At 35.9% G+C, this 24473-nt stretch overlaps 1 protein-coding gene and 1 non-coding gene across 2 annotated transcripts in view; one reads left to right on the forward strand and one right to left on the reverse strand.

The window, feature by feature from the left end:
• LOC144368656 (uncharacterized) overlaps positions 1-24473 on the forward strand; it is a 260549-nt gene that overhangs the window by 95840 nt on the left and 140236 nt on the right. The window lies entirely within an intron of this gene.
• Positions 8305-8413, reverse strand: LOC144368776 (U6 spliceosomal RNA). Its single transcript, XR_013428359.1, has one exon. It is a non-coding gene; the product is annotated as a U6 spliceosomal RNA (small nuclear RNA).

The raw sequence follows: 24473 nt of genomic DNA on the forward strand, positions 1-24473 counted from the left end.
AGTTTTTACAACTCCCATGCTAATGCATAACCTCCTAGGAGCAAGAATATCTGTCTTTACACTTCCTTAACAGGCTTGGCTACATAGGACAGTATCAATGACACAAGAGGAGCTCAATAAGTATTTATTGAATGAATGCATCTCTTTATAGTGGATACCTTTTATCTTTTAGATTTGTTTCCATTGCAAAGCAGTTTCATAAAGATAGCAAATATATCATTCATTTTTCTTAAAGTTAGGTTATAGAGTGCAGATTTGGCCAGGGGACAAAATAATTATTAAACCATGAATTAGTTACTGTGATCTGGATTCGGCAGCTCTTGTTGCATTGTTAGCCAGAAACTCATAAGGGGATTCAGAAAGCTTATTTCTTGGGGATCTAGCTCAGTTGGTAGAGTGTTTGCCTTACTTGCACAAGGCCCTGGGTTCAATCCCTAGCGTGTGCGCACGTGCGTGTGCGTACACACACACACACACACACACACACACACACACAGAGTACTAATGAACTCCATTTCTTGAAGTAAAACTGTGTTAACATTGTAACAGCAGCAAAACTGTAGATCACAACAAATTTTCAGAGTAGAAGAGGCATGTCAGTTGTATGATTCTACACATCTGAAAAACGGTACATTGTAAACTTCACGATCAGTGGAAGTACTCCAACCAGAGCAGAAGATAATTTTGACATTCTACATTGGAGCATTTTGTCCAAATTTTGGATGCTATTAAAAAGTGAACTTGAAAGTTTTCTTGTGAAACTTTTATCTCTTTTCTACAGCATTCTCGTTTATGTTCAGATGAAATCTAAAAAATATATAAATTTTTACCCTGAAAATAAATTAGGTTTATACAATGATATCTTTCTAGACAGACATTTTCACTATAAATCTACAATTAATAAGCATTCACTCAATAAATACAACTTTGCCAGGCATGATATTTGCTGATTGAGAGAAGAATACTAAACAGATACTGACTGAGAGGAAATGTTGAGTAGCAATCTTACATTTAATTTATGGAGGAAAAAAGAATTGGTTTTCCTTGAAGAGTGGGAGAGAGTTAATTAAAAACAAAATAAGAAAAGATTGCTCGCTATTAAAATGTAAAAGTTTAAGAAAATAAGTACAAAGAAGTCCATGCCACTGTATTTTTTTTTTCAAATTCACACTTCATTTGCATCACACAAAGCAGATAAGTCATGTATTCCCCCTAAGTGGATACCGGAGGTGTGTGTATAACATAAAAGAACATCTGTTAATAGGTCTCACCTGAAAAAAATGGGAAGGGCAAAAGCTTACCTCTTTCGGGAATTAATTTGATAATGAGTCCTCTCTCTGAAACCTCAGATGGCTCAACACAGAGAAGTACAGAATGGCGGAGCGTAGAGGGAATTCTCAAGGTAAATTAATGGGTTGATGGTAATAACATGCAGTGCTAATTCCTTCTTTACTAATTGCTAATATAATCATAATAGAGCAGGACAATTTAGGAACATGTGCAAGTACACAAAAGAAAAAGGACAAGTCTGTTTATGATTAATTGTGTCAGAGTGAGATCCGGCTGTAAACTGCAGGATGAGGCAAAACTCAAGTTATATTCTTTTCATCTCCTTCCTCTCAGGGACTTGCTCTATTTCCAAAACTGAGTTCTTAAAAAAAGAAAAACTACAGGCTGTACTTTGAAATAAGGTGCAATTATCCTATTAGCAATTGAAATCTTCTTCAAATTAGGAGAGGCTTAATTTAAAGTTCTTAGGTCTAAAGCAATTACACTGACCATTTGCTGGTTACTAGACTACATTTACAGAGGTGGTCAATTCACAGGGCCCATAAACATAATCTTCAATTCAGCACCATCAGGGAACATCTACTGAAAATCTTGTGCTTAAGAGATTATTTTTGCATCTAATTTAAATAAGGCTTAATAGGAGTCTAAAAATTGCTCTGAGTTCCTTAGCATAGTGACTGGAAATTAAGAAGTTTCTGTTGATAGAAATATCTTTTTCATAAAGATTTTTATTGTCAAATAAAGTTATCTCAAATAAACTAGATGGTTAATAAATGTCACTTGAAGATAATGGCAGGCAATAAGTAAAGGGAGTGGGGACATTATGTTATTGCACATTGAGTTGTTATTTATTCATAAGTTGCTCCTTGTCCCACTTTTCAAATAATTGTAAAGGAAAACACCATAAAATGCATTATATTGTGATATCAATGACTAATATTGTATTAAAATTTTTGCAGTACCCTTTACAAGACTGTTTGCATATTTTCAAACAGGGATGCCTCATGGTGAAGAAATTTTAATTTAAAGGGGCTCCATATATGAGTAGAAATAGAACATACATCTGTATGAATGCTATTTTCCAAACCAAATCTTACAGGACAATTTCTACCATACCTATAATGCATGTTCTACTTGCAGATTAAAATGAAGCTTCTTAGTGCACTCTGTTTCTGGGTAAGATAGAGTAAGGACTTTCTATCCTGTCAGTCCATCCAAAAGCAACTATGGTGTTGTGACTGAAAGGTCTGCCCCCTCTAAAACTCATGTTGAAACTTGGTGGCTCTGCAGGCGTGGGGAAGCTATTTGAGGGCAGTTAAAATGTAGGCACAAGAGCCAAAATATGAAAGCAACTCAAATGCCCATCAATGGATGGATGCATAGTATACAAAGTATCAATAGAGCCTGAAAATGTAAAATATACACAAAATTCAGCCAAACAGAGAAGGAAAATCTGATACCTGCTGCCCCATGGAAACACCTTGAGAACATTGTGCTAAGTGAAAGAAACCAGTACCAGGGAGACAAAAAACACTGAGTGATTCCATTTACCCAAAGTACCCAAAGTAGCCAAATTCATAGAGATAAAAGTAGAAGGGCTGTTGCCAGGGCTAGGAAGAGAGGAGAACAGAGCATGTTATTTACAGGGAGGAGGGGTGGTTCTATTTTGCAAGATGGGAAGAGTTGGGGAGATAGTGGTGATGATTTCATAACAAAATGGACATAATGTCACTGAATTGTGTGTAGACAGGGTCAAGATGGAATAGTGGAATGTATCATGTGCTCCAAATAGTTGTGGGTTGATGTTGTAACCCCCATCACCTTGGACTGTGACTGCATTTCAGCTAGGACCTTTAAAGAGGGAATTGAGGCTCCATGAGGCCATGGGTGTGGGGCTCCATCCCAGTACAAATGGTGGCTATAGAAGAAGGAGGATGGTACAGTGGGGATGTGCACCTAGAGAAAAGGCCTTGTGATGACACAGCAAGAAGATGGCTACTGGCATCAGAGAGGCCTCTAGAGAAACCAAACCCATAGCTACCTTAATCTTGGACTTCAAGCTTCCAGAACTGTGAGAAAATTAATTTTTGTTGTTGAGGCCAAGCAATCTTTGGACATGGGCAATGACACCCTAGCAGAGAGATACAAAAGTTATGTTTTAAGTCATGTGTATCTTACCACAAAATGTTTAAAGTGTAAATAGTATCTACAGGTAGATTAGGGAAGACTTTGTTTCACATGGAGCTCAGAAAATCTTGACAATAAATCACCATCAATAAGGACTGAGTGTGTCCCTGGAAGAATTCTTCCAGTTCTGGCTCAAGGGAGCAGAAATGGGAGCATCTTACTTCAGACAGAGTAGGGGAAATTCCTGTGTTCTTTATCTCTTCCTCTTGGGCCCCATCCCATCAAGTCCAGGGATGACCAGGCAGCTAGAGCAGCACAGGGTCCCATGAAGGGGACTGCTCCTGTCTGACAGGAGGAGCTGTGGTCTCAAGAGTTGGAGAAGTCATTGCTGCTTCTTTCCTTCTGACTGTCTTTCCACAGCCAGATGCAGGTGTAGACAAGACAGAGCAGAGAATGGATGCCCTGGTGTTTTGACAGGGAGATGGAAAAGGACTCCAGAGAACCTGAACATACTGGTAAGGGAGCCAAGAGGGAAGAACTTGGAGAAGCAATGTCTTAAACATGCTCATGGCGTTCAGCCCCAAGTAAGCAGGCCTGTATTTGACCCTAAAGAACAGGCACAGACCTTGAGATATTAATTACTTAATATACATGACTTAGGTCCCAAAACAAATGCTTTGTAGTATACACACAAGACAGTCCAGCAAGAGCTTAGAAGAAGGAAACTGACATGGAAGCCACGTGGACAGAGAGTAGTATGTGGATATCTCTATGGATGGTCCAGTGGACACCAGTAGAGAAGGCTCACTGAACTTGTCAAATTAACTCAACCAGGTTGCTCATTAGCCAAAAAAAAAATATCAGCATTCTCCATAGGATTCATGCAACACCCGGAATCCATCAACATGATATTCAAAATGTCTAGATTATAACCCACTGTTACGTTGCATATGAAAAATATCAAAACCCTGAAGAGGAGACAATAAACAAATGCTAATGGTGACAGGACACAGGTGTTGGAATTATGTTCCAAAGACTTTAAATGGCCAGAATAAAAGTTCTGTAATAGCTAAAGGTGGGCTTTTACAAACAAATGGAAAGAAGGAAAGTTTTGGCATGGAAAGTTTTGGCACAGATGATATAAGGAGGAACCACATTGAAAATTTAGAATTGAAAAACCAGAATAAGAGAAAAAGAATCACTAGTGTTCTCAATAGCTCAATAGTTTACTAGAATATAAAGGACAAAGAATCCTTGATATTTATGATAAATCAATAGAAATGACTCAACCAGAATAATAGAGGAAAACAAGAGTTTTCAAGCAATGAACTGAACCTCAGGGACCTATGGGACCACTTCAAAGAGTTATCATTGGAATTGCATAGTGCAGAAAGCCCCATGAATCTGGAAAAGGAAAAAAAAAACTCCTCTACAGTCTCTAAAAGGAACACAGCCTTTCCTAATAGCTTCATTTCAGCCCAATGAAACTGAATTTTGACATTTTATTTCCCAAACTATGCAATAATAAATTTATGTTGTTTTAACTTTCAAGTTGTGGTGATTTGTTATAGCAGCTGTCAGAAACTCATACAGCTGCCTGTCGTATGATTCTACTTATATGACATTTCTTTTTATGACACAACTATATGGATAGAGAGTAGACCCAGTGGATGCCAAGAATTGGAGTTGGAGTATGTGATTACAAAGTAATTACACCAGGGATGTTTCTTAGAGTTGGAACAATTGTGTATCTGCAGGATGATAAATATGACATGTACTTATCTACATTAAAATTCATAGAATTATTTATTTATGAAATGAATTTTTATTGTATGTTAATTTTAAAATTAACATACATAACAAGGAAAACAAGTAACACTAGCTACCTCTTAAATTTTACACATGTTTAAGAACTTATTAAAAAGAATCTAAATGATCATATAGATCCTTTATGTACCTTAACTTTTCAATTATGGAAAAAATAGTGATTCAATTATAGGCTAATTAATGGGATTATTTTTAAATGGAGTCTTTTGAGAGGAATTTGGTTTCACACATATGAGACAGTCCTCTTACCTAAAAGTGTCTGCATTTAAGTAAACAAAGTGGGGAATAAAAAAACAGTTTGGTAATTTGGGAATCTTTTTCTCTAAAATTGAAAAGAAATTAAAAATTTAAGATTAAAAGGAAAAAATTACTGCAGCTAAAAACACTAGCTGTGGAACAATAGAACAGAAAACTGATCATGTTAAGCAAAATTGTCTCTCCCTTGAATTGAAGAGCAAACCAAAGATTCTTTGCTCCATAATGACCAGATAATACTGAGTAAGTATTGGCAGAAGTATTGGCCACAACAGCAGCTGGTGATTTATAACTTGAGATTGTGTAACTCATGCAATCTGGGCCCAGTGCCCATGCATTTCCTTTCATTTGCATTGTCTCACTTGATATTATTAGATAAAGTCCACTATTTCTAGCATATTCTAGATTATTCACAATCCCATTAATAAAATATTATAACCTGGATGTGAAATGGATATTCAAACATAGCATAACTTCTATTGATTTTACCCTTGATCAATTTCTCCTAATTCTCTTTTGGGGAGATCATGTTATTCTGGAGAGGTTGACTTGCTCTCTTGAGCTGTGACCTAGGCCAATAGCCACTGTCCATTCCTCTGGTGACATTAATAACACAATGAAAATCATCTAGTGATTAAATGATTCCATCAAATCAAGGACATGCATTTTGTTTGTTGGGACAAAAATGCCCTTTCCTGTTTCTGATAGGAAGGAAGAAATTTTATCTATAAGACTTCCTGACAACTCTTTTGGATTGGGTATAATTTTTATGTGTTCCCAGGTTCATGTATTAGAAGCTTGACCCCCAATATTGGGAGAGCAGTGGAATTTTTAAGAGGCGGGGCTTAATACAGGGTAATCAGATCATTAGGAGTGCTGTTCTTCCAAGGAATTAATGTATATCAGCTTCTCTTTCTTCAGTTCACAGATCCAGTGCAGAATCAAATGTTGTATTTGGTTGTAATGTCTATTTTGTCCCTTTTTTCTGCAATACTTCCTTTGTCTTTTGCCCTTCTTGCCAATGACATTTTTGAAAAGTGTAGGTCAATTATTTTGCAAAAGGATCCTCAATATATTTACCTACTGCTTCCTTATATTTGGATTTGCATCATACATCTCCACCAAGAATACCATAGAAACAATTCTCTCAGTATATCACATCAGTACACATATGATGTCAATCTGTTTGGTTACTTATGAAATTAACCACTTGCACAAGATGGCAACTATTAGTTTGTAGTGAAGAAAATTAATCCAATCTTAATATTACTCAGCATCTAGTAAGGATATTCTTTTAAAATTCACACACTAATTTTGGCCTCTATTTATTTATACTCACTGGAAAATTATCACTAGAGTGATTGTCTAATACTGAGTTTCTCATGCCGTCTTTCTTTCTTTATTATTTAAGTTCTAAGAGAGAACTTTGTACCCCCCTCCTCCATTCTCTTATATTCCTCACATTTATTTTTATCCTTCTGGACTCATGGACTCGTATTTCATCCAATGGGTTATAATTCACTTCTAAGATGATTTATTTTGTTTCACAGTCATCTTAGACTTGGTCTATGTTTGTCCTTTGGAGCTGAGTCAGTGCCATGGTACGTTTTTCATCTGGCATAAAATGATCTATGTTCCTTTTCTGTGTTCCATGGTCCAGTCCAGTATGTGCCAGTACTCTTTGCAAAAAGTACTCAAGATCCACCCATGCTATGTATGGCATGTGTCAATTCTCATTTATTTCCACAGCTGCTCGGTACTTTACTATGTGATCCATTTGTTTCGGGATTGCTGCTATAACACATTCCTACCAGCTTGGTGGCTTTGAATCGCATATTTACTGGTGTATAGTCTGTGAGCTAGAACCCCAACACAGGTTTCACCTGGCTAAAATCTAAGTTTTGGCAGGCTGGGTTCCTTTCTGCAGACTTAGGGATTGGATCCCTTTCCTCACTCCCCACTTTATCCCCTCAAGAGTCTGCATATGCTCTTTGGCTCTTGGTCTTCTTCCATCTTCAAAGCTACCAAAAGCAGATAGGTCCCCATTGAATCACTCTGAGTCTTCTGAGTCTCTGGTGTCTTTTTTTTTCAATTTTAAGGCCTCTTTTGATTACACTGGGCCCACTCTTATCTTCAGAATAAGGTCATCCTCCTCTGGATGCCTTCAACTTTACTGCATAAGGTAGCATGGTCACAAGATCCAGGTATTAGGAACTGTGGTTTTTTGGAGGGCTGTAATTCTGTCTACCATATTCAAATGCAGCACATTGGCTCATCCACTCATCAGGGGATGGAAATTGGTCCTGCTTCCACATTTTTGGATATTATGCATTATACATTTTTATATTTCACATATATATGCTCCAATTTTTCTAGCATGTATCACATGTAATAGCTGGGTAATACACTAACTTTGTATCTAACTTTTTGAAAACTTCCATTTCTCCAAAGTCATAATTATTTTATCTTTGCAACAGCAAATTTTGAGGCTTCCAGTTTCTCTACATCCTCACCAACATTTACTAATTCCTTTCTCTTTCATTGAAGCAATCCTTTATTATTATTATTATTATTATTATTATTATTATTATTATTATTATTATTATTATTTATTGTCTAAATGGTAACTCCCCCCCTATTTTGCATGTAATTCAGAATTTATTGGAAAATGGTTTTCTTGTGGACAGCATAAAAACACATCTTGCATTTTCTGTGTACGAGGGCGCGCGTGTGCGTGTGTGTGTGTGTGCGTGTGTGTGTGTGTGTGTGTGTGTGATAATATATATTTTTGAATGCCAAGCTTTAAAAAGCATAGAACACTTCATGAATTTGCATGTCATTCTTGCTCAGGGACCGTGCTCATATTTTTTCTGTGTCATTCCAATTTTAGAATGCATGCTGCCAAAGTGAGCATTCTGTACTGTTTTTACTTTTGCATGTTCTTACTAGATTATAAGCCTTGTGAGGGCAGAGGAGTTGTTAGATTAATTTCTAATTGTCTTTCCTACACTTGTATTCATCAAATATTTGTTAAATAAAGAGATGGAGTTTTGCAGAATATCCAATGTACAAATGTTATTTGGAGAGTTTTAACAGATGACTGTCCATTGGCTCTCAATTATTTTATTTTGGAAACACACCTGAGAGTATTGGTGACATGCCTGAAGAGGGCTGAACTGTAACCACTGTTTCTTACAATGTGCCTGTCAACCTTTTATTTCCATCTGTTTATTTGAGGACAATTATTCAACTATTTGCCAGTTTTATAATTAATGCCTTCTTTCTCCTAAGCTGGTGTTCTTTTTGATCCAGTAACATGGTCTTTTTTAGCACGGCTCGTTTGGTATTACAATATTGCACTCTTCAGACTATCCCACATTTTGATGGACTAAACATTCCATCTAACAGATGTGTCAGTAATAGGTTGCTCTTCAATTGGAGACCAAGTAAATTTGGAAGGATGTTGAAATTGTTGGTGCACAAGAGAAGAAACTGCAGGCTGAGTGGTATGCCACGGCATTAGGATGCAAAACTCCAATGCACTTATTGAAGGGATGCATTTAAATGATTTAGATATGACAATAATGGCATTGCATAAAGAGAATTCACAAATGTTACACCTCCTGTAGCCTTACTGTTTCAATGCTTTAGAGTCAGCTGAAGAATTTGTCAGAAGTAATTTTACAAGTACAGAATCCTTTTATATGTTACCATAGAAGGAAATACAAATTAGTTTTAAAAATAAAATTATAGACAAAGCATACTCTTAATCCTGTTTATTTAAAAAGATTTAAATGCAAATAGCTAATATCTTTTTAATTATAAGAGGAGAGATACTGAAAGCTTTAGCATCCTATAATATAAACTCTGCCTTTAATACTGTACATTAAATGGAAGCATTTCTTTAAAAAAAATAGGCATAGTTGTTGTTGTTGTTTTTTAATATAAGAGAACTTACCTTGAATAGTTTTGCAATTCTTTTTTATTTCTTACATTTGCCCCTGGTTCAAGTTAAATTTCTGGAGTTGTGAGAATCACATCTTAGTTTTTCAGTACTTTCTCAGTTCTGCAAAGCTTGATATGGACAGGAAGTGTTTATAATTTGGCTTCAAAGCTGCTGTCTCTGACATCTCTTCTCATGGAAGCTTTTCCAGGGCTGGTCTTCACCTATGTCAGTGATGCCCCTATCAATCTTTGCTCCAATGTCACCTTGTGACAAAGGGCTTCCTTTGCCTCTTTGCTGACATCTCACTCTCCTTTCTCAGCTCCCCTAGCCCTTTACCCTGATTCATTTTTCTCCATTAAAAAGTAATAATAAAACCATGCTTTTTTCTTAGAATGAGAAAATGTGATAAATTCTAAGAACTTTTAAATGGAAGTGTAATTTTCATTGTAATGTTTGATTTTTGTGCAAACTTAGAAATACATAAAGAAAGAAGAAATGACTCATGTCATATAACAACATGAACAGGCTTCATATTTTAAATTTAAAACATTCCAAAGATTTATCTGTAAAAATTAACTTGTTTTATTGGAAGAGTACAAAATTAATTTTAACTATTGAAAAATGGAAAAATTTGGATGAGCTACAAGATATGAAGAATTAGAAATGATATATTAATGTGTCATAAATATAAATTTGTGCCTGTCGAAAAGTAAAAAATAACACTGAATATTTCTTTTTATTTATTTTAAATGGACTAATAAATTATATATGCTGACTATGTACATATTGTTTTAAAATATATATATGCACAGGAGGGTGGCTGAGATGAACTTATTAATGTATGTATTACCTCACATATTTATCTGTTTCAGTGGTAAGAACACATTTTAAAATATACTATTAGTTAGAGATATTGTTATTTAACTGGTATCGCTGTTTAAAGATATATTTATTTTTTTTTCATTTCACTAATTAATAATAAAACATTTCAAACAAAATTAAGTTTTGTCATAGGTTAGCTTCTTTTTTGTATAGAAAATGGATCATATAAGTTTAATTTTAAAAAACTCTCATAGAGTGAACTAACCTGCACAAACATGACAGCCTTAGTGATGTCAACAGAGAATCAGTGGCCACAGGACTCTCTGAAAGAGTATATTAACAAAGCTGGGCTAGTAACATTCTAGTCAAAAGATTATTTCCATATACACATGGGTTTTAGTCTTAGTTTATGTCAGGATGTAGTGGAAATGGGAGAGACACGTTTCGATGTGCTTGCCCTGGGTGGTGCCAATGGCTGCCTTGAGATTTCCTTAATTGAATTCTTTTTAGTTTAATACACATCCCAGCATCCAATAGTGATGCCAATACCTAACACCTCCCTTATGAGAACTAATAACAATGCCAGAGTAGAAAATCCAGGACTTAGGGGCTTACTATTATATATGGATCCATTTGCAAGTTAAGTTTAACTATTCACTCATGCACTGAGCTAAATTTGACTCTTTTTTTCCCATAAGTGTCTCACCCACACAAAGACTCAAATATCAGCAATGACTTGCTCTTATATGGAATACTGACCAGTGTGCCTAATGTTTTTAGATAGCTGTGTGACATACATTGTTCTTCATCTATTTTCCTGTTCAGTGAAACAGTGGTAAATACTGTGTACCTATAGAGATATAGGAGGTAGAAAATATGAGATGATACTGTGAATAGTTTCAAAAATATAAAATGTATAAACCTTTTTTCTATTTTCCACACTTTATTAAAAGTTAGAAATTGGTGGCACTTGGAGTTACTGGACACCAAGACATTTTGCTTGGTATGTACACACACACACACACACACACACACACACATAATTTCCTTTAGAAAGAGCATGTGTACTCCAGGTTACTATTCACTGCTCCCATTTTTTTTTTAATTGGTTCATTTAAACAAGTTCCTGTTCCTGTAGACATCTTGATTAATACCACAACTTTTAAGAATCTTTATTTTGGTATATTCACACATGTGCCTAGGAAAGTTAGGTTAGATTCATTTTATTGGTCTTCCCTATTCCCATCATTCCCCACCCCAAGCCCTTCCCTCTACTCCACTGATTACTCTTTATTTTCATGATTCACCTCTAACTCTTTTTTTCCTCTCCCCTTTATCTTGGTCTAGTGAATTTCACTTTTATTTATAACCATAATGCACTAATTTAAAAACTATAAATAAATAGAAGACACATCAGTAGATTAGAGAAAGGGGAACAGGGGGGAGAAGGGAGAGAAAGCCTTAGGGACTGAATTGAAGCCAATTATATTCCATGCTTGTAAAATTATGTCAAAATGAACCCTAATATTATGTATAACTAAAATGAACTAATAAAATAATTAAAAATTCTCAATATTTTCAGTAACAAAACCTGTAAAAACGAATCCTTATTTTGGAAAAATAAAGATTATTTTGCAGAAACATTCAGAAGTATTAGCCATTCCTCTGCTAGTATGTGTCTGGGTTAGATTACAAGGTCTTTGAGATCATCCTGGAAGTACCAATGAATGTCTAGTGCTACTCTAAAAAAGGAACTCTTATCAATTCTTACCAAGATGGAACTCAAGAGGGTTTGTGAGCTATAGTTGTAACATATACAGAATTATAATTTCATTTTCAGCATGTTCTGTAAATATAGTGCAATACACCATAGCAGCTGGGCCTGTGATTGTCACTAACAGGGATCCCAGATATTTTTGTTTCATTTTTATAAGTTTTAGAGACATTTTGAAATATTGCTCATCTTCACATTAAAATTATTTAACACCCTATTTAAATGTCTTTTCAAAATATGTTGTTAAGAGGTACATATATCTCAAATATATTCTACTCACTGAGTTTAACAATTGTGTCCCAGAAGAATTGATTTCCTTTGTAATACTATGTTTTAGCACTTAATATTAGACTGTGAGGTATCTTGACAAGAGAAAAAGCAAGCAAGCAATAAAGAAAATCCTATTACACTAAAACAAGGTTCCTTCATCTAAAGATTGTACTTAATAGTTGAAAGCAATGAACATATAAAGTCTGTGCTGTCATGTAATCATTTGTTTTTAGTGAAAGAAAATATATTGGAAATATTTATCTCCCAATTGCCAAATTATTCCTTTAGTCACTTTTTTTACTTAAGAGCATATTTCCTGCAAACATAATATATGCACATTTCATCTTATAACACACTTAGCTAAAAAGAGCACAAAATGGTTTAAAATTATGTATTAAGGTTGTATTACACCCACCACTATATTTACATAAACTCAAAAATAGCAAAACAGTACTGTATAAATCACATATCTTGTGTGGTTTGAAAACCCGGATAAAACACTGGATAGTAAAATTTTAAATAGCAATTGCTATCCTTTACGTGAGACCTGGACTTTGAGAGCCTGTTTCTTCCATGATCTACAGTTGTGGTCTGCTGCCACTGGTACGTTTACATTTCCTACACGTCGGAGCACCAGCAGCGTTTTGAACATACTGTCAGCTGTGGATTTGTGCAGAAATGCAATCTCTGAAGATGTACCAGGTGCCTGAGTGCATGTCTGGATCTATCAACATGATGATATTCCCGACCCATGTAGCTTTTGTTGGATCAGAATGTGAATAAGGAAAACTACACTCCTGCAGAACAAATCATGTCTTCTCTTATGTGCCTCCCCGAGAACTGATTATCAGAAATCAAACTTTCAATAGAAGTGTATGATGGCAAAAAACCCTAAGATATTAGAAGACATGCCAAAATACAAAGAATTTTATTAAATCTATTCTAACAGCACCCTCTCTGACTCTCTCCCCTCCCCCAAACAAAAAACAATCAATAGGGAAAAATATGCAGAGATATTACAATTTTATGTACCCGACTCAAGTTTCTTCCTTAAACTCCAGATCCTAGGTCATGTTTAAGATAATGACAATATTTTATATACCACCAGTCATTTCTACTGTTCATTCTAGATTGTGAACTCTTCAGAGTAGTAACATTCTTTCTTCTAGCCCTTTGCCTTGCTTTGGAAGTCTGAGCTCTTATAACTCATCATGCATTAGAGTGATTCATTGGTGACATCACCCTAGTAGCATAAAGAAATAACAGAAGGAAAGATAGAAGCCAACGAACAGGTTACACAGTGCTTCAACCTTCTGGAAAACTCTGGAAGAGAGTGTAGAAACTACCTCAGAAGCAGGGATGGTTATTGTGCAGTTCACATGCATCACTGGCTGAGAACTGCACCACATGTACCCTTTGCCTGTCCCATGCACACATGCACAGGTCCACAGGACACCAGGAAGTCCTCTGTATATAGCGTCAGCCTAGGAGGTCTTCCAATCGACTGGACTAGTGAACACAGAGACCCAGGGTGGGAGGGAACCAAGAGCCCAAGTGTGTCTCCTACAACAGTCAGACCAGGAAGCAGTAGAGATGATACCAGCATGATTCATGAGAAAAAAAAAAAGTGTATGAGGTTAGAAGCAAAAATCTTAGAAATCTAAAGAAAATGTTCTAAAATTATAGAAAACAAACGTTCCAATGCTTCTTAATTTGTTTTTGCTGCTATTATAATCATTAAAATGTGATCAACAGTAGCATGTTTGCTCTTGAATAAAACTTTTAGGAAGCAAGTAGGTGGAAGGTGTGGGAAAAGTGCATGCTAGGAAAGAAAAAGAATAAGATTGCTATAGTAAAAGAAAGCAAAATGTGCTCATTCTCCCATCACATCTTAGCTCAGAGGCATGAAGAAAGAACCAAGGGCAGAGAGCTCATCTTTTACTCCCATGGCACAGAAATGTCACTGAAAAATAGCAGTCATTTACCTCATCAGAATTAAAATCATGTGCAATTGGCAGACATAAACTGACGCCTTTGAAATAGTTATTATTTTGGGGAGTGGGAAGAAATTTATTCTGCCTTAGAATTAAGAACACTTTCTTGCTGTATGATAATTGTTTTATTTTTTTCTGAATACAAAATAAACTCTGGAAAATCAGGACCTATTTGTGTTTTCTTCAAAATCACTGAACACAATACCTGGTACATAGTATTCATTTTAAACACAGTAGTTGAATGAGTGAATTTAACTGGATGCATTAAATGAAGTAATTTCTATAATCCAATTGTTCTTAGTGGGGGATGAAACATCTAAGGAGATATTTGCTTGTCATAATAGAAGGGAGGCAATTACTGGCATCTTGTGGGTCAAGGTCAGGGTTGATGGTAAACATCCTGCAATGAATGCACAAGATAGTCTCCCCAGCAAAGAATTATCTGTATCAAATGTCAACAGCACCAAGTTGAGAAACCCTATTATGATAACTAGCAGAGTCTGGTCATTTATAGCTGCTGTTCATACTAACAAAACAGCCTCTTAGGCAATAGCAGGTTGCTTGTTTGGGATTCTCTCATAGAACCAATCTCATATAAAGGTTTTTGGCTCATTCTAAAGTTAATATGACTACCTAAAGCTTGAGTTTCTCAATCAAGGAGTCCTGCACAAATGGCTCCTTCAGAGAGGTACTCTCTGGAGAGTAGGAAGAAGGAAGGGAGGTTGGGAAAAAAGAAAGCAAATCAATGATGTAGCATTACCACAATATTTACACCTATGGGCAGCTGGTAATCAGACTGCAGAACCCTGGCAGCCAGGTAGGGAATTGTGCAAAGTTTTTACAACAGAGGGTTGAGGAAGCTGGGCTGCATATTTACCACCCATCATAAGGAGCTGCTGGCTGTTTTCAAGTCATTGGAGCTGACCCTCCAGCCAGGCTGGGCACAGTCAAGAGGCAAAGCCATAGAAAGCAAGTGACAGGTGTTCATGTCAAACAGATCTTGCCATGACTGATTAAGTGACAAGAGAATATGGCAATATGGTGGGCACAGAAAGCAGCTACTCAACTATAATACACCAGATTTGTGATCATGCCTGGGTCCTATGGGAGACGATGCAACATAAATTTCTTGCAGCGTGGTGTTTCACCAAACTCTTCTTTTCAATGGACCAACTTTCTTCTGAGACTCAGTTATCTTTACAATGTTCTTCTTTTAAAAAAAAGATTTCTAGTTATAGATGGACATAATACTTTTATTTATTTATTTATTTTTATATGGTGCTGAGGATCAAATCCAGTGCTTCACATATGCCAGGCAAGCACTCTACCATGGAGCCATAACCCCAGCCCCTACAATGTGTTTCTAAATTTATTTTTAACTGATACAAAAGAATTGTCCATATTAACAGGTTGACTTGTAATGTTTTGATGCATTTATATATTGTGTAATGTTTAAATCAGGCTAAACATATTTATCTCTCAAATATTTACTAATTCTTCATTGTGAGAACTTTAAAGTCCTTTCTTCTAACTTTTTGAAATGTACAGTGCACCATTGTTTAGATCTGCAGTCACCCTACTCTGGAGCATGGTCCAGTGGAAATTCTTGCCCCATCCCTATCTAATTGTCATTTTAACTTTGACCAACCCTTTCTCCCCATCTCCTGCCTGTGTAATCACCATTCCACTCTCAACTTCTGTGAGATCAACTTTTGTAGATTCTACACAAGACTGCCATCACTGGGTAAATATCTTTCTGTGCCTGGCGTATTTGACTTAACATAATGACCTCCAGTTCCATCTGTGCTGTTGTAAATTATAGTATCACATTCATTTTCTAAGACTGATTATTATTTTGCCATGCATATGTACACCTTTATTAATCCATTTGTTACTGAAAGCTTAGTCCCTGTCCCTGATACAAAACCAATAACAAGGATGCAGTTTTAGAAAAAGGAAAAAAAAAAGTTTGTTTTGCTACCAAAGGAGAAACACAAGGGACTCCTGTCCCAGAGGCTCTGATTCTCAGAAAGAGGTGACTCAAAGGTTACATTCTAGCTGTTCCTCTGTCTAGAGTTGTAATTCACTTGTTAATTTGGGATACAGTCATTTCTGAGACCTACTGGTGCCATGCTTAAAGTCTGGATTACTTTGTTCTTATGGTGGGTGTGTGCTCCAGGACAGATAAATCTGCCTAAAGTGGGGAAGAAAAGTAATCCTGTTTCCCCTGTGATTAGGGAGGGGAAGATAAGGGAGAGAGGAAGAGAAAGAACCATGTTCATTTAAAAAGTAGGTTGCAGTGACAGAGCCGCAAAGGCTATATTTACAGCATTAAGTGGACTACCATTACTCAGTCATCAGCAGGTGGATACCTGGGTTGTTTCCATTTCTTGATTCTTGTGAACAGTGCAGATGTCTCTTTAACACACTGTTCTTGCCTCTTTGGATATATACCCAGTAATATGACTGCTGGGTCATATGGCAGTTCTATTTTAAGATTTTTGAGAAACCCCCACACTGTTTTCTGTAATGGCTGTACTAATTAACATTCTCACCCCAGTGCGCAAAGGTTTCCTTTTCTTCACATTTCTCCCTGCACTTGCTGTCCTTAGATTTTTGTTTTGTTTTGTTTTTTGTTTTTGTTTTTTTGTTTTTGACAGTAGCCATTATTAGGTGATATCTCCTTTTGTCTTTGATTTATACTTCCCTGATGGTTGAGCATTTTTGCCACGTACATGTTAGCACTTTGTAAGTCTTTTTTTGAGAAATGTCTGCTTAGATCTATTGTCTATTTTAAAAATCAAGTTATTTGTTGTTTTGTTATTAAGATTTTGGAGTTCCTTATATATTCTGGAACATATAAGATGTGTAATTGTGGGTGTATAATTGCAAATATTTCCTCCCATTCTGTAGGTTGCCTCTTCACTCTGTTGATTGTTTCCTTTACTGTGCAGAAGCTTTTTTAGTTTGTTGTAATCCCATCCATTTATTTATGGTATTGTTTCCTGTGTCTATTTTTGCCTTAGGTCTTGCCAAAACAAATCTTTGCCCATTCCAGTGTTCTGAAGCATTTTCCAAGTGTTATCTTCTAGAAGTTTCACAGCTTCAGGACTTAAATTTGAGTCTTTATATTGAACTGTTTTTTGTAATTGGTGAGAGATAGGAGTCTAGTTTCATTCTTCTGCACGTGAATATCCCATTCCTCAGTTCCACTTATTGAAAAGACTCTACTTTCTCCAATGTGTTCATTAGCACCTTCGTAAAAACATCGGTTGGCTGCAGATGCGTGGGTTCCCTTCCTGGCTCTCTGTTCTGTTCTGTTTGTCTACGCATCTGTGTTTATGCCATTACCATGTGTTTTGATCACTGCAGCTTTGTGGTATGTTTTGAAGTTAGGTAGTGTAATACTGCCTGCTTTTTTCTTTTTGTTGAAGATGACTGTCTAATCCATACTTTTTGTCGTTTCATATGGATTTAAACCTTGTATTTTACTGATCAAAAATAAGAACCTTCAAAATTCAGAGATTGGGTAGCAGAGCTTTATGCTTGCTGTGGACCTGGCTCCAGGGTAGTGGCATCCTGCTCCCAGTTTTGCTTGCTGAGGTTGAGGGGTGGAGGCTGCAGTGGGTCATCTGCCTAAGGTACTTCCCATAGCTCAGTCCAGAGGTATTGTTCTGAGGGTCTTAGGACTCTCCCCAGCCAAGGAGGACCCTCTGGAAGCTCTGCTGCTTGGAACTGGGGGAGATGTTACGCCAGCACATCTTTCCCTTCTTCCTTCTACACTGCCTTTTTCTTTTATTATACTAAAAGCAGATGCTGTGTTATCTTACCTGATCTCCTTGACTCTTATAAAAGTTTCAGTGTGCACGAATAATCTTTTCCCTTGGTGTGATGCAAGGAGAAGGTCACCCAGGAGCTTACTTAGCCACCATCTTGCTACCCTGGTTTCCTCAGTAATCTATGATCCTGATTCATAGATCACAGATTCATGGAGCCTTCTGGTATGTCTAATTCAACCTCCTCCACTATTTGGACAAATGAATATTTAGCTTCTCTTTTCACATTTTCCTCTGGCTACTGTCTAGCTACTTGCTTAAATAAATTGATACCAAATAAGAACTAGTTTGTGTTTTTCTTTGTGTTTTCAGTTTTTGCTATGCATTAATGAATGTAAGACTGTCCTTGGCATCCACATGTATTGCCACTAGAAATACCTATGTGTTAACATTTGATTTATTGCTGGGGAAAGATGTTAAATTCAAGAGAATTGGCATAATTTTATTCAGAAGATGGTGAGTGTTTGAAGCTGTCCATATTTTGTGTATGTTTACAGTTTAAATATTAATGAAAGCTTTCCATTAAATAATCATTCTAGAGAGGTGTGTGGTACTAATTTATAAGGAAATACAAAATTAGTTTTATAGAAACTTTTAAAAACTAATATAAATCAACTCTCAATGTAATATTCATCTCCATCCTCACATTATATTAAAGTGTGCCAAAATGTGTAAATTTAACCCTGATACACAGGGTCTGAAGGCTCTTTCCCATGATTTATGGGTTCACTAAAGGATTTATTTCTCTTTCCAGTCATTTTTCTCCTATCTTCTTGAGATTTATATTATCCAATCAGGTAAAGACCACTTCCAACCCTATTTGAATAACTGCTGATAGATCATAACTTTCCTAGAAAGAAATAACAGATAGTCTAGGGATATTCTTAGATTTGACAAATCTTGAACAGCAAAGTTTGGCTCCTGAAATTTTCAACATCAATCTGTCCTTTGTACTCTGAAAAGTCTGTTTTAGTCACTATACAGAAAAGTGAACTGTGTACATCACATGTAAGAAACTGTTGCCCAAAAGTTCATTTTAAATTTGATTTCAGGAAAGAGTATCAGTACAGACGACTCTATGATAGTTATAGCAATTTTGCAGCCATGTCATTAATTAACTCTTTTCCACTTAAATTTTTCCCTCTAAGTATATTTAGATGCAAAATAACTTTGCTTTCAGTTGCACTGATTGCCCATTTTATTTACTGCTATTATTTATACTACTCTAGAAAATTAACAAAGGGAGAGGACACCATAAAGACTCTTTACATATTTCAGATATCATTTTATAACTATTTTTGCTATGCTGGGGATTGAATCATTTTATAAATATTTTATAGAAGGCTGATTTAAGATGAAATGTTCAGCACTATTAAAAACACAAGAAGTATAATTTAAAACATTTAGACCATGCCAAAGGGACTATTTATTAAATAGTTTATGCCAACTATGTCACAGAAGCAATTCTAACACTACTAAAGATGCCAGCTTTAATGGTGCTTTATTGAAAGATATTTCTGCAAAACCAATCTATAAATATAGACATTGAATCTGGTGAGTTTGCCCTAGTTTCATTTGAGATATATGGAATGTGTTTGGTATCTTTGACAAAGTGCTATGGCAATCAACCTATTTTTAATTAAGCATTCAAAAGACAATCAGCCATATTCTAATCTCAGATGTTCAAAATTATCACATATTTCATAAACTATGCAGCTTTGTAGTAAAAAAAATGGATTTGAGACATTTTTGGCAAAGCACAGGACTTGAGAGCTACAGGAAGGCTGATAAATTCGTTTTCCAGGGGTGAATTGGGACTTGTGCCATCAAGAACGCAAACATTGGGTCTTCCCCTTTAGGTTCCAGTCGGTTCTAGACACTCAGTTTACCAGTGGGAAGAATGGAAAAACTATTTTGTGTCAGGGTAAAGCAGGGCCACAAACCTTGGAAATCCTAGGTAACCTAAAACTTACCCAGTACACAAGATGATATTACTTCCAGGATCACTGATTGATGTGACTACTCATTGATCATCTGCATTCTCCTGAATATTTTCATAAATTACAGTTATGTTTACAGTTATTATTTTTTATGTTTATACACTGCTAAATAGGACCTCCATTTTTAGTTCAGACCTTCTTCATTTAATTCTTTCATCTCATCTGCCATACCTCTCTCTACATGTTAGATTATGTATAACTGTTCTAGATCAGTCTTTATGTATTTGCTGTTGTGCTATGATAATATGCTGTAGGGTGTGCAGAGTTATTCATTTGCCTAATTTTTTTCCACTTTTAATTTACTTCCTTTTTTTTTCTCCCCCAAAACCTGGAAAACCTGAATGCACTAGGAAAAAAATCTAAAATTTTCTTTAGGATAATTTATATCACTTTAATAACTACTATGAAAAATGAAAATGATGGATAGCTATAATGATATTAGAGGGTAGCACAGAACCTTTAATATTTCTTTTGTTTAACTAAGATTCTAAATTTCTGGCTGGCCATGGAAGGCAATCCAAGATGTTTTATCCTTGAGACTTCTCTACTGAGTCTCAAAGTGTGACTAAATTATATCATTAAGAGGAATATTTGTTGCAGAAACTGATATTTTGAACATTTTAAGTTTCATAATTTGTAACCCAATCATCTATTCTATATACCATATTGCCACTGTATTATATATAATTATGTTTAGCTGATTATGTTCTTGGCATATTCTAATGAAATACCCATTAGTCAATTTTTAGCTTCCTTGTTGGAGTTATGGTTCTTGAACATTATGATTTAATATGATTAGTAACACTTTTTTTGGATAATGCCTACATTTGACAGATACTGAAGGGAATAGCTTTATTTTTGTATATGCAATTCAATTGAAATCAACATTATGCAGTTGAAAATATATATAGTTAGTCTCCTTGAACTTGGAAGAATTACAATGCCTGGGATTCATTTCTTCTCATTATTAATAATAACTCTTTCTTAAAATCATGTCTTTTAGGCAACCCACTTACCTACCTCTGCTATCTACTATTTTAAGTGGATAATTTAAAAAAGACACACTCAAGTATAGTGTCTTTCTTTCCCACATATACTATTTGAATACCACAGGTACAAGAAAGTCTCATGCAAAAATACTGGTGTTTCATTACCTAGCTCTTTTTGATCTGTGATAGTGTGCTATTTGTATCTTGCATTTAAGACTCTGCAAATCAAGGTGAGCCATGGAAATGGCAGGAAGCCACATTACCTTCCATGTGCTTCTAAGGAGTATTGAGATCCTTGAGTTGGTGTTCTGACTCCCCTACTGACTTAATATATTATGGGGGGAAATTGTGTAATTACTTAGTCCATCACTTTACAAAAAGTGATAGACTAAGTATGTCTGTAGTCCTTGCAGCTTGGGAGGCTGAAGCAGGAGGATCTGAAGTTCAGAGTCAGCCTCAGCAAAAAGAGAGGCACTAAGCAACTCAGATCCTGTCTCCAAATAAAATACAAAATAGGGCTGGGGATGTGGCTTAGTGGTCGAGTGCCCCCAAGTTCAATACCTGGTACCCCCCCCCCCACAAAAAAAAAGATGTGATAAAGATTAAAAAAAAAAAACAAATAAATTAAAGGAAATGATACTGGCACAATGGTGGGTTCGTAAAACATTAATGATCAAAATTCTTTGTGATCCATTTTTTGAACAAATTGTTCTTGAGTATTTGCTGTCTTCCTGGGCCCTCTCCGCACACTGGAGATATTTCAGAGAACTGAAGAGGCAAAGTGTCTACCTGGTCTATGATGCCAACACCCTTGTGTTGCAGAGTACCTAATGCACATGTCTCAAATGAGTGCATTATGTACTATGCAATCTTTGATTGACCATCCCCTCTTAAAAGCAAATAAAAATGAATCCCTTTAAGGGCAAATATGTGGGGTAAATTTTATAACCAATTAACTCAAGTTATTTGTGTTGAAAATTTAGGTGTATTAAATATGTATCAAATATGAAATTAATTATAGATTGACTTCACCAAATTTCATATTTTCTGCTATTAAGAAACACATTTTTACCTCATTAGTGGCATTGAAAACAGAATGAATCTATTAATCAATAGGCCGTAACAGTCGTTGTTAACAAGGCTGCAGGTGCCAGACTGTGCAAGCACTAACTTGGATTTAATTCATGGCACATGATGGGCCAACTCCACCTGTAGCTTTCCGCTAACACACCCTTCACAAGCCCATGAAAGAGAGAACATGATTCCTAGTTGTGTTCTGAAAACTTCTATCAATTCCTTATGCAAGTTCAAAAACAAAAACAAAAACAAACAACAACAACAAAAAAACACCAACATGAAACTTCCAGAAACTGTGCCAACTGCTTAGACAAAAACAAAAACAAACAATAAAAAAAGACATCACATAGCAGTATTTTGAGAAATACTGCATCACTAGTGCTGTTCACGGCACAGAGAATGAGATTGTGTGTGGAAAACACACACAGAAAGATAACACAGAGTAGAAAAGGGCTGCAGAAGGACCACAGGGTGAATGGGCAGATGTTTAAAAAACATCCAAATTATTTGGCATGTATTTCCCTTTGTATGTGTACACAATAGTGATATGCTAAAGATATGATGATACCTGAGTTTGAAAGAACTCTGTGATATAATAAAAATTCCATGTAGTTCGAATAATTGGGCAACTCAGCAACTTTTTTCTCACTTTCAGTAGAACACAAATTATTGGTCTATTTTATAATTAACAGTATTTTAGGCTTTATTAAAAAATATAAGCAATAGATTTTCAGTTTTATTCTTGGAAATATTTATTTTCAAATGAGAACAAAATTCTCCTTGTGTTTGAAAATGACTACAGAAAATATAATCCGTTTTGATTTCTATGCATGAACATTCACTGATCTGCAGGTACGAAAGGCCAGACTATCTGCTGCAATTTAACAAGGCAGGTTTCATTCAAATGACTAAATAATACCTGTAAGCTCTCAGCAGGAAACTGACCCAGGGTGTTAGTTCTTTTTGTCACTCAGAAAGGTTAGTCAGGATTCTGAGAACCAGTGTATCTCCTTAGCTTTTTTTTAACATTGCATTGTAGCATAGTTTAGAACTTTATTTTCATCTCCACCACTCTGAAAGCTTATTCAAGTTGGTTAATAACAATGATGCCGTTTTCTCCATAAATTCAGTTGTGTTTGCATAGCTATTCCTGTGTTGTGCACATCTATCAGAAGGACAAGAAATTCTCAGTCACTGTTCAGCTGATTGTCTAACAGCAATGCTAGAGATAAGCGGTGGGTGGGAAAGAATGAACACAGGCCTTGACTCCTTTGGCTCCTTCCACAATCTCAATTTCTCTTCTCCCTCCAGGTTCCTGGTCTTCAGTGATCAGTCTGCCTACCCACTTTTGCTTCCCTATACCAGACCACGCTTGCTATGTATAAAAACATAACCCTTTATCTGTGCTTTAATTGTACCCACCATACCTCCTATCCCCAGCCCTGTCCTCTTTCCCTTCTCTGTAGTGTGTCTTCTTCCTGTTTGGTTTTTGCATCTTTCTGTGTCTGGCTGACCTTCAGTTCTATCCAATGTCTTGCAAATGACGTGATTTCATTATGGCTGCTGAATTGCATTCCATTGTGAAAATACACAATATTTTCTGTTTCTATTCTTCTGCTGGTGAGCACATAACTTTTGCCATACACTTTTGATGACTTGGAGGAGAAAATCCTTCTTCGTGTGCCTTATCAGGACAAGTGTCTGCTATCTTTGGAGATTTAGATGACTTCACATGAAAAAGAAAGTGCAGGGCTGGGGTTGTGGCTCTGTGGTAGAGTGCCCAACTAGCATGCATGAGGCACTGGGCTTGATCCTCAGCACTGCATAAAAATAAATATGTGTCCATCTACAACTAAATAAAATAAATATTTTTTAAAAAGAAAGTGCAGCTGTTAATAGGTAATATTTCATCTTGTTAAGAATCAGAAACTGGATGTTCTAAAATAAATGCTCTACATACCATATGATAAAGTATCATTATCATTTCTACTGAAGTTCCTTTCTAAATCTATTGGCAGAATTCTACATAATTTCCTTTTGCAGTTGAAGAAATGGTGATGTTACTACGGAAAGTCGAATCTCACACGGTGTTATCCATAGGGTGGCAATCTGACTTATCATAAAGCTGGTAAGCCAAGCTTAGCAGTATTGAGAGAAGAATGAGACTTGTAAGGAACTGATCATTTTCCCATTAGTTGGCATAATTTTCAATGTTATCCCCTTTGATGAATTTTTTTTTCTCCTTCAAAAGAATTGTTTGCTCCTC

Source organism: Ictidomys tridecemlineatus, chromosome 11, assembly GCF_052094955.1.
Source record: "Ictidomys tridecemlineatus isolate mIctTri1 chromosome 11, mIctTri1.hap1, whole genome shotgun sequence".
NCBI lineage: Eukaryota > Metazoa > Chordata > Mammalia > Rodentia > Sciuridae > Ictidomys > Ictidomys tridecemlineatus.